This window comes from Muntiacus reevesi, chromosome X, assembly GCF_963930625.1.
Source record: "Muntiacus reevesi chromosome X, mMunRee1.1, whole genome shotgun sequence".
Lineage (NCBI taxonomy): Eukaryota > Metazoa > Chordata > Mammalia > Artiodactyla > Cervidae > Muntiacus > Muntiacus reevesi.
Window position 1 is genome coordinate 35,109,905 of NC_089271.1, and position 18,125 is coordinate 35,128,029.

An 18,125-nucleotide genomic window follows, 5' to 3' on the forward strand; every position below is an offset into this window, starting at 1 on the left:
CGATCCCCACATCAGGGCAATTGTCTGAGTCAGAGGAGAAACATTTAAGGCTTAGAGTGAAACAGCTGATCTGTGACAGTCTAAATGGAATGAGAATCAGACAGTCCTTGCTGAAGCCATACATACCCTGGATAGGGATGAGGGCCCCCTGGAAGGCGCAGCAGCTGGGAGCTAGAGTTTGGGGAGTGTGGAGTGATCCCAGGGCAAGGGCTGCTGTTGAACATGGAGAGATGGATGGAGGGGATATGAGGGAGGAGATTGTGGTGGGAACAGTGGAGGAAAGCTGGGCAGCCATGGAAGCAAGGCGATACTGCTGAGTCATGCATAGGGGGATGGAGCCATCTCCATAGCCTCTCTCTCCCCACAGGGCCAGCAGCCACAGCTGAACAATAGCGAGGCTGGCCCATCAAATGCCTGATGCAGTGAACTACAGAGCCGGGCCCCACCCAGGGTGCTCCTTTAAATGCCCAATGCACTGATCTACAGAGTAGGACCCCAGCCAGGGGGACCCCTCTATGTGCCTGACATGCTGAACAACAGAGAGGGACCCCAGGCAAGGGAGCCTTCTAAGTGCCTGAACGAGTGGAACTACAGAGAAAGACTGGCCAAAGAGGCCTCCTGATCGCCAGCTATAAGAGACTCAAAAAAGACACTGATAGGGCCATAACTTCTACGGCAGAGGCAGTCCTTGTCCCTGCACACTTGGCACCACCAGGGTCCCTGCAAGCCAACCAACTGCACCACCTTCACGCTCAACCTCACTGGGGTAGAGCTGCCACAGGCAAAAAAAGTCTTGCATCTATGCATGAAGGGTCACTTCGGTTGAGTCCTACTCTTTGCGACCCCCCAGAGGGGGATTCTCCAGGCAAGAATACTGGAGTGTATTGGTCAGTACTGCTTGCCATACCCTTCTAGAGCACTATATGTCCTGCTGCGCTAGCCGTCAACTCCCCTGAGTACCTGGTGCTGCCAGAACCCCTGCAACCCAAGCAGCTGCACCACCTCCACATCTGGCCCTCAGAGGGGCAAACCCAAGTTCTCCAGGGCAACCTCAGGAGCAAACCCCAGTGGATGACCCACATGCAGAGGTGGAAATAAAACCACAGTTGAAACCCAGGGGCAGTGTGGCTAAGGAAGAAGACCACAAACCTTCACACCAGCTGTACAAGCTGCAGACTCAATTCACACAATCGACTAGGCAGACTCTGTGTCTATGGAATATATAAAAGGACAATGAGAGCTCCCACAAAAGAAAACACACTAGTTCTGATAGCTGTGGACATTGGAGGCAAGAACACACAGGAGTAAGACCAGATTAGTATCTGAGCTTCCTCTACAGCAAGTCCAGAGATCAGCACAGTGTTGGAGGGGATCCTAAGGAGGTGAAGTGGACTGTGACTCCCAGCAAGGGAAAGGTCTCTGAGAGCAGTGACTCAAGAAAAACATTTATTATTCTTATATTTTGACTTGCTATGTAGATTTTTTTGTATTTTTTTTCTTTTTTCCCTGCCTCTGTTTTAGTTGTCAATTTTATTGGCACTATGAAATCTAATTAAGCTTTTGAGCTTTTTTTCCTTCAGTCACATATTTTATCGCTGTTACAAACCTCTGCCGCTATATTGGGCTTTTGCAGGTCTATGGATGTTTTCCTTTTTTTTTTTCTGTTTTTCTAACTTTAATTTTTTTAAACCTATTATGTTTTTTACATTTATTCCTTTGTTTGCTTTTCCCACTGTTCTTTTTCCCTTGCAGTTGATCTTTAATGTATATAAATCTTCTTTATCTACCTCTGTTTAACTTTGTGTATCTATTCTTTCTTTTCTTTCTTTCCTTTCCTGTCAACATATTTGTTAGTTTTATTTTCATTGCTTTATTCCCCAACTGGCACCTTACTCTAGTTCTGTTTTCCAGTTTGTACTTTAGTTAATTTTGTTCTGGTAGATAAAATTTTTGGTTTCCTTTGTTCCCCAGGTCAGTCTATTGTACTTTATTTTTGTTGGACTGTTTTGATTTTGCTTATGGATGTATATGTATATGTGTATATTCAGTCACACTTTTTATTGTCATTATGAACGTCTGCCTCTACTTTGGGCTTCCGCAGTTCTGTGGAATTTTCCTTCCCACCCACCGCCCCCGCCATTTTCTTTCTTCTTCCATTTTTTTCTTTTCTCTTTTTTATAATTTTAATTTTTAATTTTTTTAAACCTATTACGTTTTTTCTATATTTACTCCTTTGTTTACCTTTCCTACTGTTCTTTTCCCCTTGCAGTTAATCTTAATGTATATAAATCTTCTTCAGCTACCTCTATTTTACTTTGCATGTCTATTTTTTCTTTCTTTTCCTTCCTCTCAACATATTTGTTAGTTTTGTTTTCAATGCTTTGTTCACCACTTGGCACCTTGCTTTAGATTTGTTTTTCAGTTTGTGCTTTACTTAGTTTTGTTCTTCACTGGAAAATATAATTTTTGATTTACTTTGCTTGCCAGGTCAACCTACTGTACTTTATTTTGTTGGACTCTTTTCACTTTGCTCATGGGTGTATATGTGTATATTCTATTATTTTAATTGTTGTTTGCCTGTTTTTGTAATTGCTATTTGTCTGGGGCTCATCTTTGATTTCTCATTTTTGGATATTTGTTTTAATCTCACTTAATGCCATAACAGACAACTTGTGGAATTTTCGTTCCTAACCAGAGATCAAGCCCTGAGCCTTTGGAGTGGGAACACTGACTCCCAACACCCAAGCCTACCAGAGAACTAACTCTAGGGAGTATCAAATAGTGAGAACTCAAGCAAAGGAAACCACTTGAATACAAGACCCTGTATCACCCAACCACCAGTAGCACCCTGTGCAGGATGCCTCTACTAAACAAGAAACAAAAACACAAACCCAATCATCAGCAGACAGGATTACCATCTCACTCAGCCTTGCCCATCAGAGGCAAAACAAACAAACAAACAAAAACTCAGCACAAATTTCACCCTATAGAAAGCTTACACAAACCACTGGACTAACCTTAGGAGGGTAGAAACCAAAAGGAAGAAAGAATTCAACCTTGAAGCCTGGAAAAAAGAGACCTCAAACACAGTAAGTTAAAAAAAATAAATAATGCAGAGGCAGAGAAATACTACACAAATAAAGGAACAAACTAGAAACACAGAAGTCCAAATAAATGAGGAAATAGGCAAACTACCTGAAAAAGAATTCAGAATAACAATAGTAAAGATGATCAAAAACCTTGAAAACAAAATGTAGAAAATGCAAGAATCAATTATCAAAAACCTAGAATTAAAGAATAAACATGCAGAGACAAGCAACACAATTACTGAAATTAAAAATACTCCAGAAGGAATCAAGAGCAGAATATCTGAAGCAGAGGAATGAATCAGTGATCTGGAAGATAAAATGGTGGAAATAACTTCTGAAGACCAGAATAAAGTAAAAAGAATGAAAAGAGCTGAGGGTAGTCTCAGAGACCACTGGGACCATATCAGATGCACCAACATTCAAATTATAGGGGTCCCAGAAGAAGAAGAGAAAAAGAAAGGGTATGAGAAAATTTTTGAAAAGATTAACTTGAAGATTTCCCCAATATGGAAAAGGAAATAGTCAATCAAGTCCAAGAGGCAAAAAGAGTCCCATACAGGATAAACCCAAGGAGAAACACGCCAAGACACATACTAATCAAGCTACTAAAGACTAATCACAAAGAAAGAATTTTAAAATCAGCAAGTAACATAAAAGGGAAACCCCATACGCTTAACAGCTGATCTTTCAGCAGAAACTTCAGGCCAGAAGGGAATGGCAGGATATATTTAAAGTACTGAAAGGGAAAAATCTACAACCAAGATTACTGTATCCAGCAAGGATCTCATTCAAAATTCATGGAGAAATAAAGAGTTTTTCAGACAAGCAAAAGTTAAGAGAATTCAGTACCACCAAACCAGCTTTACAACAAATGTTAAAAGGCTTTATGACAGACTATTTTTTTTGGAAACCAAAGTCACTGCAGATGGTGACTACAGCCATGAAATAAAAAGATACTTGCTCCTTGGAAGAAAAACTATGACCAAACTAGACAGCATATTAAAAAACAGAGACATTGCTTTGTCAACAAAGGTCTGTCTAGTCAAAGCTATGGTTTTTCCAGTAGTCATACATGGGTGTGAGAGTTGGACTATGAAGAAAGCTGAGTGCCGAAGAATTGATGCTTTTGAACTGTGGTGTTGGAGAAGACTCTTGAGAGTCCCTTGAACTGCAAGGAGATCCAACCAGTCCATCCTAGAGGAAGTCAGTTCTGAATATTCATTGGAAGGACTGATACTGAAGCTGAAACTCCAATTCGTTCGCCACCTGATGAAAAGATGACTCATTTGAAAAGATCCTGATACTAGGAAAGAGTGAAGGTAGGAGGAGAAGGGGACGACAGAGGATGAGATGATTAAACGGCATCACCGACTCAATGGACATGAGTTTGAGTAAACTCTGGGAGTTGATGATGGTCAGGGAAGCCTGATGTGCTGCACTCCATGGGGTCACAAAGTCAGACACAACTGAGCGACTGAACTGAACTGATGGTCAAGAAACAGAAGAGAAGGAAAAGATCTACACAATTAACCAAAAACAATTAAGAAAATGGCAATGGGAACATGTATATCAATAATTACTTTAAATGTAATCAGATTAAATGCTCCAACCAAAAGACACAGACTGGCTGAATGGATATACAAACAAGACCCATATACATGTTGTCTACAAGAAACCCACTTCAGACCTAAAGACACATATAGACTGAAAGTGAGAAAATGGAAAAATAGATTCCATGCAAATGGGAAGCAAAAAAAAAAGCTGGAGGAGCAATCCTCATATCAGACAAAATAGACCTTAAAATAAAGAAGATTACAAGAGATAAGGAAGGACATTACATAATGATCAAGGGATCAATCCAAGAGGAAGACATAACAATTTTAAATATCTATGCACCCAACATAGGAACACCTCAATACATAAGACAAAGACTAACAGGTATAAATGGAGAAATTGACAGTAGCACAATAATAGTAGGAGACTTTAACACCCCACTCACACCAATGGACAGATCAACAAAACAGAAAATTAATAAGGAAACCCAAGTCTTAAATGATATATTAGTTGAGATGGATCTCCTTGATATCTTCAGGATATTCCATCCAAATGCAGAATACACCTTCTTCTCAAGTACACATGGAACATTCTCCAGGATAGACCACATCTTGGGTCACAAATCAAACCTCAGGAAATTTAAGAAAATTGAAATCATATCAAGCACCTTCTCTGACCACAACGCTATGAGACTAGATATCAACTACAAAAAAAAAAATTGTAAGAAGCAAAACCACATGGAGATTAAAAAACACATTTCTAAATAACAAACAGGTCACTGAAGAAATCAAAAGGGAAATCAAAAAATTACCAGAAACAAATAACAATGAAAACATGACAGCTCAAAACCTATGGGATACTACAAAAGCAGTTCTAAGAGGGAAGTTTATAGCAATACAATCCTACCTCAAACGACAATAAAAACATCAAGTAGACAACCTAACTTTACACCTAAAACTGGAAAAAGAACACCCCAAAATTAGTAGAAGGAAAGAAATCATAAAGATCCGAGCAGAAATAAATGAGAAAGAAATGAAAGAAATAATAGTAATGATTAATAAAACTAATCTGGTTCTTTGAAAACATAAACAAAATTGACAAGCCTTTAGCCAGACTCATCAAGAAAAAAAAAAAAGAAGAATCAAATCAACAAAATTAGAAATGAAAAAGGAGAGGTTACAACAGACAATGCAGAAATACAAAGGATTTTAAGAGATTATTATGAACAACTATGTGGCAATAAAATGGGTAACCTGGAAGACATGGACAGATTCTTAGAAAAGTTCAACCTTCCAAGACTGAACCAGGAAGAAATAGAAATTATGAACACTCCAATTACAAGTACTGAATTTGAAGCTGTGATCAAAAATCTCCCAAAAAACAAAAGCCCAGGACCAGATGGCTTCACAGGAAAATTCTATCAAACATTTAGAGAAGAGCTGATGCCTATCCTTCTAAAACTCTTTGAAAAAATTGCAGAGGAAGGAACACTTCCAAACTCATTCTACAAGGCCACCATCACCCTGATATCAAAAGCAGACAAAGACAACACACAAAAAGAAGACTATAGGTCAGTATCATGGATGAACATAGATGCAAAAATCCTCAACATAATTTTAGCAAACAGAAATCAGCAACACATCAAAAATTTCATACACCATGATCAATTGGGTTTATTCCAGGAATGCGAGAATGTTTCAATATACACAAATCAATCAATGTGATACACCATATTAACAAATTGAAAGATTGAAACCATATGATCATCGCAATAGATGCAGAAAAAGCCTTTGACAAAATTCGCTACCCATTTATGATTAAAGCTCTTCAAAAAATGGGCATAGAAGGAACCTGCCTCAACATAGTAAAGGCCATATATAATAAGCCCACAGTATACATTATTCTCAGTGGTGAAAAACTGAAAGCATTCCCCTTAAGATCAGGGACAAGACAAGGGTATCCACTTTCACCACTGCTATTCAACATATTTCTGGAAGTCCTAGCTGTAGCAATCAGAGAAGAAAAATAAATAAAGGGAATCCAGATTGGAAAAGAAGTAAAGTTCTCAGTGTTTGCAGATGACATGATACTGTACATAGAAAACCCTAAAGATAGTATCAGAAAATTACTTGAGCTAATCAGTGAATTTAGCAAAGTTGCAGGATACAAAATTAATACACAGAAATCACTTGCATTTCTATGTACTAACAATGAAAAATCAAAAAGAGAAATTAAGGAATCAGTTGCATTCACTATTGCAACAAAAACAATTAAATATCTAGGAATAAACTTACCTAAGGAGACAAAAGAACTGTACTCAGAAAGTTATAAGACCCTGATGAAAGAAATCAAAAACAAGATAAACAGATGGAGAGATACTCCATGTTCCTGGGTAGGAAGAATCAATATTGTGAAAATAACTTTACTACCAAACACAATCTGCAGATTCAGTGCAATCCCTATCAAATTACCAATAGCATTTTTCACAGAGCTAGAACAAAAAATTTCAGAATTCATATGGAAACACAAAAGAGCCCAAATAGCCAAAGCAGTCTTGAGAAAGAAGAATGGAGCTAGTAGAATCAACCTTCCTGACTTCAGATTATACTACAAAGCTACAGTCATCAAGACAGGATGGTCCCAGCACAAAAACAGAAATCTAGACCAAGAAACAAGATAGGAACAAGACAGAAAGCCCAGAAATAAACCCATGCACCTATGGGTACCTTATTTTTGACAAAGGAGGCAAGAATATACAATGGGGCAAAGACAACCTCTTCATTAAATAGTGATGGGAAAACTGGACGGCTACATGTAAAAGAATGAAATTAGAACACTTCCTAACACCATACACAAAGATAAACTCAAAATGGATTAAAGACCTAAATGTAAGACCAGAAACTATAAAACTCTTAGAAGAAAACATAGGCAGAACTCTCGATGACATAAATTAAAGCCAGATCCTCTATGACCCACCTCCTAGAGTAATGGAAATAAAAACAAAAGTAAACAAGAGGGATCTGATTAAACTTAAAAGCTTCTGCACAGCAAAGGAAACTATAAGCAAGGTGAAAAGACAACCCTCAGAATGGGAGAAAATAATAGCAAATGAAGCAACTGGCAAAGGATTAATTTCCAAAATATACAAGCAGCTCATACAACTCAATGCCAGAAAAACAAACAACCCAGTCAAAAAGTGGGAAGCAGATTTAAACAGACATTTCTCCAAAGACATACAAATGGCTAACAAACACATGAAAAGATGCTCAACATCACTCATTATCAGAGAAATGCAAATCAAAACTACAATGAGATATCACCTCACACTAGTCAGAATGGTCATCATCAAAAGTCTACAAACAATAAATACTGGAGAGGATGTGGAGAAAAGGGAATGCTCTTGCGCTGCTGGTGGGAATGTAAATTGATAGAGCCACTATGGAAGATCGTATGGAAATTCCTTAAACTAGGAATAAAACTACCATATGACCCAACAATTCCACTCCTAGACATATACCCTGAAGAAACCAAAATTGAAAAGACACATGTATCCCACTGTTCATTGCAACACTATTTACAATAGCTAGAACATGGAAGCAACCTAGATGTCCATCAACAGGTGAATGGATAAAGTTGTGGTACATAAACATAATAACATATTACTCACCCATAAAGAGGAACACATTTGAATCAATACTAATGAGGTGGATGAACCTCAGAACCTATTATACAGAGTGAAGTGAGTCAGAAAGAGAAAGATAAATATCGTATTTTAATGCATATATATGGAATGTAGAAAAATGGCACTGAAGAATTTATTTACAGGACAGCAGTGGAGAAACAGAGAAAGAAAATAGGCTTATGGAAATGGGGAGAGGGGAGGAGAGGGTGAGATGTATGGAAAAAGTAACATGTAAACATATATTACTATATGTAAAATAGATTGTCAGTGGGAATTTGCTATATGGCTCAGAAAACTCAAACAGGTGCTCTGTATCAATCTGGAGGGGTGGGATAGGGCTGGAGATGGGAGGAAGGTTTGAAAGGGAGGGCATATATGTATACCTATGGCTGATTCATGTTGAGGTTTGACAGAAAACAGCAAAATTCCATAAAGCAATTATCCTTCAAAAAATTTTTTTTAAATAAATTTCATTTAACAGTGTCATTTAGAATGTTAGTTTTAGTGATTAAGCTTAATTGAAACAATCTAATGTATTATCAACGTTGCCAGTGGTCACCTAACTTTAAATGTGTGCTTTAATTAATTTTTATCAAACTGTTTTAAGTTAAACTTGTATTATTATTATTATAGAATATTTGTTTTTTTCAAGAACTTTCTGAAATTTACAAAAGCTTTTTTAAATAAAATTTATTTAATTCACTTAGAAATATAATACAAATCCTATGCATATTTCACATAGGATTACTACAGTTGTAAGTCACAAGTACAATTACAGTCTATAAAAGAATGGGAATACATTTTGGAAGGAGATTAGTAATCCATATACTACATCAAAATCTCTCAGAAAAGGCAAGAGACACAACTCTGTTTGATCTTTAAACGTATCAGTTCAGTTCAGTCACTCAGTCATGTCCAACTCTTTGCGACCCCATAGGCTGCAGCATGCCAGGCCTCCCTGTCCATCACCAACTCCCGGAGTTTACTCAAACTCATGTTCATCGAGTCAGTGATTCCATCCAACTATCTCATCATCTGTTGTCCCCTTCTCCTCCTGCCCTCAGTCTTTCCCAGCATCAGGGTCTTTTCCAATGAGTCAGTTCTTTGCATCAGGTGGCCTAACTACTGGAATTTCAGTTTCAACATCAGTTCTTCCAATGAATATTCAGGACTGATTTCCTTTAGGATGGACTGGTTGGATCTTCTTGGAGTCTAAGGGACTCTCGAGAGTCTTCTCCAACACCACAGTTCAAAAACATCAGTTCTTCAGCACTCAGTTTTCTTTACAGTCCAGTATATTTTCTTTATATGCCAGTACAGCACTTTTCTTAATATTATTTACTTCGCAGTAAGTTTTGAAATCAGAAACTTTGAGTTCTGCTGTATTGTTTTTTTTAAATACCATATTGTTTTGGTTTTTCTGGGATCCTCACAATTCCATACGGATTTTAGAATCAACTTGTCAGTTTCTAGAAACAAGCTGCTGCCATTATGATAGGTATTGCATTGACTCTGTAGATCAATTTAGGAAGGATTGTCATCTTAATAATATTAAATCTCCTGATCCATGGCCATGCAACGTGTTTTCATTTCATTAGATATTCCTTAGTCTTAAGAATGGAAGTTTTGTACTTCTTTTGTTAAACATATCCCTAAGTATTTAATTCTTTTTGATGAAATTGTAAATTGTTTTCTTAATTTCATTTTTGGATTATGTATTGCAAAAGTATAGAAATACAATTGGTTTTTAGATATTGAAATTATGTCATGTGACCTTGTTGAACTGAATTTTTATTCTAATATTTTACTGGATTCCTTAGGATTTTCTGTATGTTGTTAAGATAATGTCATATGCATACAGAGATTGTCTTACATCTCCCCTTCTAAAATGAATTCTTTTTATTTCCTTTCCTTGCCCAATTGGTCTGGTTAATATGTCTAGTGTGTTAAATGTAAGTGATAAGATGGGACGTCCTTGTCTTATCTGAGCTTAGGGAGAAATAATCTAGTCTTTAAAGTCTCACGATAGTGATAGGTTTTTCATAGATGCCCTTTATGAGGCAGAGGAAGTTCCCATCAATTCCTAATTTATATCATTTAAGTTATCTAATTTTTGGCATGCGGTTGTTTTTAGCATTCTCTTACATTCCTTTTTTTTTATAAACCAAAATCAATGCCCCACTTTCATTTCTGATTCTAATAATTTTAATATTTTCTCTTTTTTCCTTGATCCATATAACTAAAGGTTTGTCGATTTTCTTTATCTTTTCAAAGAACTAATGTATGTTTTCAGTGATTTTATTCTGTTTTATCTTTTCTACTTCATTAAGTTCTCCATTAATTTTTACTTTTTCATTCTACTTTTTTAAAGCTTAGGTTGCTCTTCCTTTTCCAATATCCTAAGGTAAATGGTTAGGGTTAGATTTTAGATCTTTCTTTGGATACCTGACGCGAAGAGCTGACTCGTTGGAAAAGACACTGATGCTGGGAAAGATTGAAGGCAGGAGAAGGGGGTGACAGAGGGTGAGATGGTTGAATGACATCACTGACTCAGTGAACATGAATTTGAGCAAACTCTAGGAGATAGTGGAAGACAGAGAAGCCTGGCATGTTGGAACTCATTTTATATTTTCATGAATGGTGATTGGACACATGTACACGCATGGCTGATTCATGTCAATGTATGGCAAAAACCACTACAATATTGTAAAGTAATTAGCTTCCATTTAAAATAAATTAATTAATTTTTAAAAAGGGATTTTAATTAAAATATATTAGATTTCATACATAAGACTTTAGTATAGTGAAATCAGAAAAGTAGTTAAGTAAGTTAACCATATTAACATAGTTTATAAAATCTGATTTTTTTCTTGTCAATGCTATTGTATTATTTTTTGGTGAACAGAGTATAAATTTTTAAAATTTTTTAAAAAATAAAAGTCAGTAGAAAAATAGTGGCTGCAAAGAACTAACATGCTAAAAAGACATATTAATATTTTAAGGTGGCAAAATTCTGCTGCCCTACAGTGCAGACTCAAGACAGTGAGTGCAAGAAAAAAGAGAAGGAAGGGAATAATGGAAAACAAATCAATGAATGATATATGAGCTGCTACCTTAATGTCTACTACTTACCTCTAGGACAAGATGCAACAGGTCACTCAGCAGATGTCAATTTTGAAGAGCTATGTAAAAAGAAAGTGCCTTTGAGCTGTCACTGTGAGAGAGGAAGGGAAGGAATATGTCCTCCCGTTTGCTCCCTTTTGCCACATTTTACTCCATGGGCATTAATGGTCCTAGACTTCAAGCTGACATTCCCTGGCCTCATGGAATGCCAGCTTCTAAGCCTTAGCATGACCAGAGGAGCCCCAAATTCCAAAATTGAGACTGATCTACCTGTGTGTAGAGCAGCAGCTAAGGAGTTGACTCCATTAGTTCTAGTAGTTACAGGTCATCCTCAGGCAAAGGAACATGGAGACAGGACAAGTGGTTGAAGTTGCTGGAGGTGGTGGAACCAAGGGAATCTCAGGAAGCACGTAAAATGTATCCCTTACAGCAATGCTGTCTTATTGTACATATTTTTGATAATTCTACTAGTTACACTGTGTCCAGCTTTCAAGGAAGACACTGTCTAATTTCCTTTCCTTTTCCCTACCATCTCTGTAGACATGCTTCAATTGCAGGCCCAGAGCCAAATCTCATCTCTGACCCAGCATCACAGGACCCATCTATGCTGAACTCCTCCCCTCCAGCTTCCACTGTCATCCATGCTGTCTCATGAGCACTATTCCTATTACTGAACTCAACTTGAGTTTACTCGCCTGTGGCAGTAAAGCCAATCTACTGACACCTGGTTATGGTGAAGGAAGTACAGCATTTATTGCAGGTGCCAAGCAAGGAGTCCGTGGAGCTCCTACTCAAAAGATTCAAACTACTCAATGAGTTTCAGGGAAGGAGTTTTAAAAGCAAAGTGAAGGAGAGGGTCACGTGGTGGATGATCAGCTCATACACAACCCCCTGATTGGTTGATGGTGACATAACACAGCAGTCACAGGGGTTAACATCTTCACTCCTCAGGCTCTAGCTGGTCTGGGGCCTATGTGCTCACGGTCATCATGCAGTTAACCTCTGTCTGCTGGAGGTTTTAGTATCTGCAAAACCACTCAGGAATATGCATCAGACTGTTATCTTTGTCCTTTAGGGAGGAACTAAAGATTTTGTGACTACTCTCTGACTGATTTTTCGTTTAAATTGTTACCAGTTCTCCTAGGCTAAATGCTCTTTTTTTGTTGTTAATATATATTCACATACTTTCAATCACTAATTCTTGAGCTAGCCTTTTGTGACTTGGGGCAGGCTGGGACTAAAGCTTTTGTACAAACAAGAAGCAGGTGGAGGATGTGGTGGGGGTGTGGGGGTCTGTCCTGGGAAGGCCCCATATGGTCTGCTTCGTTCTGTTCTAACATTAGTTCTGGCCTCCCTGGCTCCTCATTATTGTGATACATCTCTCTCTTTCACACCTGTTCCACTCCCCAGGCATAGGTTTCTATTCTATTTCTTGACACCCAGGTATGTCATTGCCCGGAGAAGGCAACGGCACCCCACTCCAGTACTCTTGCCTGGAAAATCCCATGGATGGAGGAGCCTGGTAGGCTGCAGTCCATGGGGTCGCGAAGAGTTGGACATGACTGAGCGACTTCACCTTCACTTTTCACTTTTATGCTTTGGAGGAGGAAATGGCAACCCACTCCAGTGTTCTTGCCTGGAGAATCCCAGGGATGGGGTCGCATAGAGTCGGACACGACTGAAGTGACTTAGCAGCAGCAGCAGCATGTCATTGCCAGACTCCTTCCCTGGGCACTGGTATAATCTTCACGTCATCCACCCTTGTTCTGACTGCCCAAGGCCCCTCAAACCAGAATCTTGCCCCTGAACTTGAGATCGAGGGTCTTTCTTGACTGTGGACTGACGTCTGACATGATCCTGTGCTAGTTCCCGTTTTCCCTGGACCGCTTCAGTTCAGTTCAGTCACTCAGTTGTGTCTGACTCTCTGCGACCCCATGAACCACAGCACACCAGACCTCCCTGTCCATCACCAACTCCCGGAGTCCATGCAAACCCATGTCCATTGTGTCGGTGATGCCATCCAACCATCTCATCCTCTGTTGTCCCCTTCTCCTCCTGCCTTCAATCTTTCCCAGCATCAGGGTCTTTTCAAATGAGTCAGCTGTCCATATCAGGTGGCCAAAGTATAGGAGTTTCAACTTCAACATCAGTCCCTCCAATGAACACCCAGGATTGATCTCCTTTAGGATGGACTGGTTGGATCTCCTTGTTGTCCAAGGAACTCTCAAAGAGTCTTCTCCAACACCACAGTTCAAAAGCATCAATTCTTCAGCACTCAGCTTTCTTTGTAGTCCAACTCTCACATTCATACATGATTACTGGAAAAACCATAGCCTTGACTAGACGGACCTTTGTTGGCAAAGTAATGTCTCTGCTTTGTAACATGCTGTCTAGGTTGGTCATAACTTTCCTTCCAAGGAGCAAGCGTCTTTTAATTTCTTGGCTATAGTCACCATCTGCAGTGATTTTGGAACCCAGAAAAATAAAGTCAGCCACTGTTTCCACTGTTTCCCCATCTATTTCCCATGAAGTGATGGGACCAGATTCCATGATCTTAGTTTTCTGAATATTGAGCTTTAAGCCAACTTTTTCACTCTCCTCTTTCACTTTCATCAAGAGGCTCTTTAGTTCTTCACTTTCTGCCATAAGGGTGGTACTATCTGCATATCTGAGGTTATTGATATTTCTCCTGGCAATCTTGATTCCAGCTCGTGCTTGGTCCAGCCCAGCATTTCTCATGATGAACTCTGCATATAAGTTAAATAAGCATGGTGACGATATACAGCCTTGACGTACTCCTTTTCCTATTTGGAACCAGTCTGTTGTTCCATGTCCAGTTCTAACTGTTGCTTCCTGACCTGCATACAGGTTTCTCAAGAGGCAGGTCAGGTGGTCTGGTATTCCCATCTCTTTCAGAATTTTCCACAATTTATTGTGATCCACACAGTCAAAGGCTTTGGCATAGTCAATAAAGCAGAAATAGATGTTTTTCTGGAACTCTCTTGCTTTTTCGATGATCCAGCGGATATTGGCAATTTGATCTGTGGTTCCTCTGCCTTTTCTAAAACCAGCTTGAACATCTGGAAGTTCACTGGACCACTTACCTGATTATAATTTAGTTTCCCATTTTTGAAAATCTCAGTCATAACTATGGTTTGACTAAAATGCCTTTCTTATCTGGCTGCCTTCCCATACTTGTCCTCGACAGTCAGGCTTTACAGCTTGTTCAGTTATCTGTATGTGTCCTGTCCTAATACTTGAATTTTTGCCAGCTCTAGCTGCTTTCTTTCTACTACGCACCATGCAGTAATGAGATGTGATTGTACCCTATATTATCCAAGAAAATACAGTCTAAGTTAAATAATTTGCATAACCAGTTCAAAATAATTATAATATCCACAACTGTGTATACTTTTTTATTCTTATAATTTTAATATAAGATAGTTTCAGTTTGATAAATGTCCTACAATTTTGCCTTTTACTGTTTTATAGCTGTGGAGGACATAAAGCCTGCAAGTAATGAAAAATGTGAACTTTAAACCATGTCTTATTCTTCCTATTAGCTGTTCAGTAGTGGACATACACTATATGCTATGCAGCAGTACACTTAGGAAAGCATTTAATAAAAAATAGTATAAAACTTTTCCCCTGATCTAAGTCTTAGAAAATGTACTTTGTATTGACTTGCTAACAGTTCATTGAGACTAATTTATACACTTAGTAAATCAATCTATGAGAATTTAAAACTCAACTCTGTTCAAAACATTTTGTTTTAGTACAAGACAATTAAAGAAAGTTTATGGTATTCAGAGTTGAAAATGCAAAACACACAGTTAATTTGCTGCCTGCAATCCCTTACTTCTTTCCCAAAGGAGGGGTTAATTAGAATGTGAAATCTTATTTTAGTTCTTTTCTTTTGGAAATTTTGCCTTCTGAAAAAGTTATATGAAAAAGACTTCCTGGCAAGCTACAATTCCATGATAGGGTCTCTTCTAATTTTCCATTAAATGATCTGTAAAGACATACAGAAATTTAGAAATTCAATATCAATGGAAAGGAAAGATAAGAGCCATCCATTTGCATAAATCATATGAGGAATTCCCAGTAATTACTGAGCTGATGTGGCCTGACTGAGAAACACATTTAATACCTTCCACAGGCTCATGCTCAATTAAAACATAATTTAAGTATAAAGAGGAAACATTTTAGTCCCATGATCTCCCTTTTCCTCAGAAGTTGATTGTCTGCAACCTACCAGAAAACTAGGAAGCTGCCTCCTAATTGCATTCCTCCTGGTACATAGTAGGTGTTTTAAAATATCTTTCTATTGAATGAATATATGTGAAATGCTTTCCAGGGTGATCCTTTATTAACACTTCTTTGTTTGCACTTGTCTTAAGAAAACAAAACCTCTGAACCTAAAATGACTGTAACTGTAGAGGAAAATGTAGAACATCATTATATCATAAGCATGTATAGACCTTAGCATGTAGATATGGTGGTGGTGACAGAGATGGGAAAAGTCCAAGTGATTTTTGGTGCATGTTGTTGGTAGGATTAGAGTTTATTCAATAATAGGAACATTTGTAAACTTTTCTAAGATGTAAATTTTCTCCTAAGTGGTTTGAAAATTGCCAGTGGATATAGGAAAATATTCCTCCCTACATCTAACACACTGATGCTTGTTTAATACAGAAAATTGACCCAAAGGTATGGATTGAGCTACTTCCACATTTAGATGTAAGAGATTGCTATAAAATGAAAGGGGAGTGAGACCCTGTAAGAGTACTTAGACCCTCTCCTATTTATAGAAGCAAACGAAAGAAGAAAAACCACAGTTGTTTTTTAAATGCTAGAAGGTAAAAGAGTGACACCTAAATTCACACTTAAATAGGTTGTCGTGAAACAGTAGAATGGCAAAGACAAGAGAAATTCTGAAAAGTGAAGAGAAAAAGACATATTATTTTCAAAGTAACAAAAATTATACTGAAGGCAAAATTACCAACAGAAACAAGAGAAGATGGAAGACAGTGGTATTGTAGTACTGAAGCAAATTAACTGTCAACCTAGCATTTTAAATCCCAGTAAACTATCACTCAAGAGTAAGAATGAAAAATATTTTCAATTCAACAGTAAAATTGGGATAATTTAAAACTCACAGATAGTTGCTAAAAGAACAAAAGAGGATCTACTTATGAATAAAGGAAATTGAATTCAGAAGAAAAACTTCGAATCAAAGAGCAGTGCTTAATAAAATAATCACAAAATAAGATATTAAAATAAATATATCATTAATCACAATCAATGTAAAAGTTGATATTTTCACAGAGGAAAACAAAATACAGCTTTATGCTCTTTACAAAATTGCCTTATAAAATATCTAAAAATTTATGCCAGATATTTACTAATCACAAAGTAGCTGGCATAAATATAAAATAAGTAGACTTTAGGGAATTCTGTGGTGGTCCAGTGGTTAGGACTCATTGCTTTCCCTGTGGAGATCCAGGTTCCATCCTTGGTAGGTAACTAAGAGCCCACAAGCCACATGGGGCTACCAAAAAAAAGAAGAAAGAAGTTGACTTTAAGAGAAATCATTAATTTAAAAGGGAATACTCCCATGTAGAGAGGGTGTGAAGAAAAGGGAATCCTCTTACACTGTTGGTGGGAATGCAAACTGGTACAGCCGCTATGGAGAACAGTGTGGAGATTTCTTAAAAAACTGGAAATAGAACTGCCATATGACCCAGCAATCCCACTCCTGGGCATGCACACCAAGGAAACCAGATCTGAAAGAGACACGTGCACCCCAATGTTCATCGCAGCACTGTTTATAATAGCCAGGACATGGAAGCAACCTACATGCCCATCCGCAGACGAATGGATAAGGAAGCTGTGGTTCATATACACCATGGAATATTATTCAGCCATTAAAAAGAATTCATTTGAATCAGTTCTAATGAGATGGATGAAACTGGAGCCCATTATACAGAGTGAAGTAAGCCAGAAAGATAAAGACCAATACAGTATACTAACACATATACATGGAATTTAGAAAGATGGTAATGATAACCCTATATGCAAAACAGAAAAAGAGACACAGATGTATAGAACAGACTTTTGGACTCTGTGGGAGAAGGCGAAGGTGGGATGTTTTGAGAGAACAGCATCGAAACATGTATATTATCTAGGGTGAAACAGACCACCAGCCCAGGCTGGATGCATGAGACAAGTGCTCGGGCCTGGTGCACTGGGAAGACCCAGAGGGATCGGGTGGAGAGGGAGGTGGGAGGGGTGATCAGGATGGTGAATACATGTAAATCCGTGACTGATTCATGTCAATGTATGACAAAAATCACTACAATATTATAAAGTAATTAGCCTCCAACTAATAAAAATAAATGGAAAAATAAATAAATAAATAAATAAATTGTTTTTCCCATGTAGGAAAAAAAAATTGAAGTTATTTCCACCTAATCACATAATCTGAAAGTTTACAAAGCAAAAATTAGCTAATATGGACAAAAAAAATGAACAAATCCACATTTAGAGTAGAAAATTTTATTGTACATCTGTCAATAATTGATAGATCAAGCCAACAGACATTAGTAAGCCCCTTCTCGGCTTGACCAACACAATAAGATTAGGTATTCCTCTACCTATTAAACCTATTAATAGCT

General features: G+C 37.9%; 1 protein-coding gene across 1 annotated transcript in view; it reads left to right on the forward strand.

The window, feature by feature from the left end:
* CFAP47 (cilia and flagella associated protein 47) overlaps window positions 1–18,125 on the forward strand; it is a 490,506-nt gene that overhangs the window by 291,485 nt on the left and 180,896 nt on the right. The gene's annotated exons all lie outside the window — the stretch shown is intronic.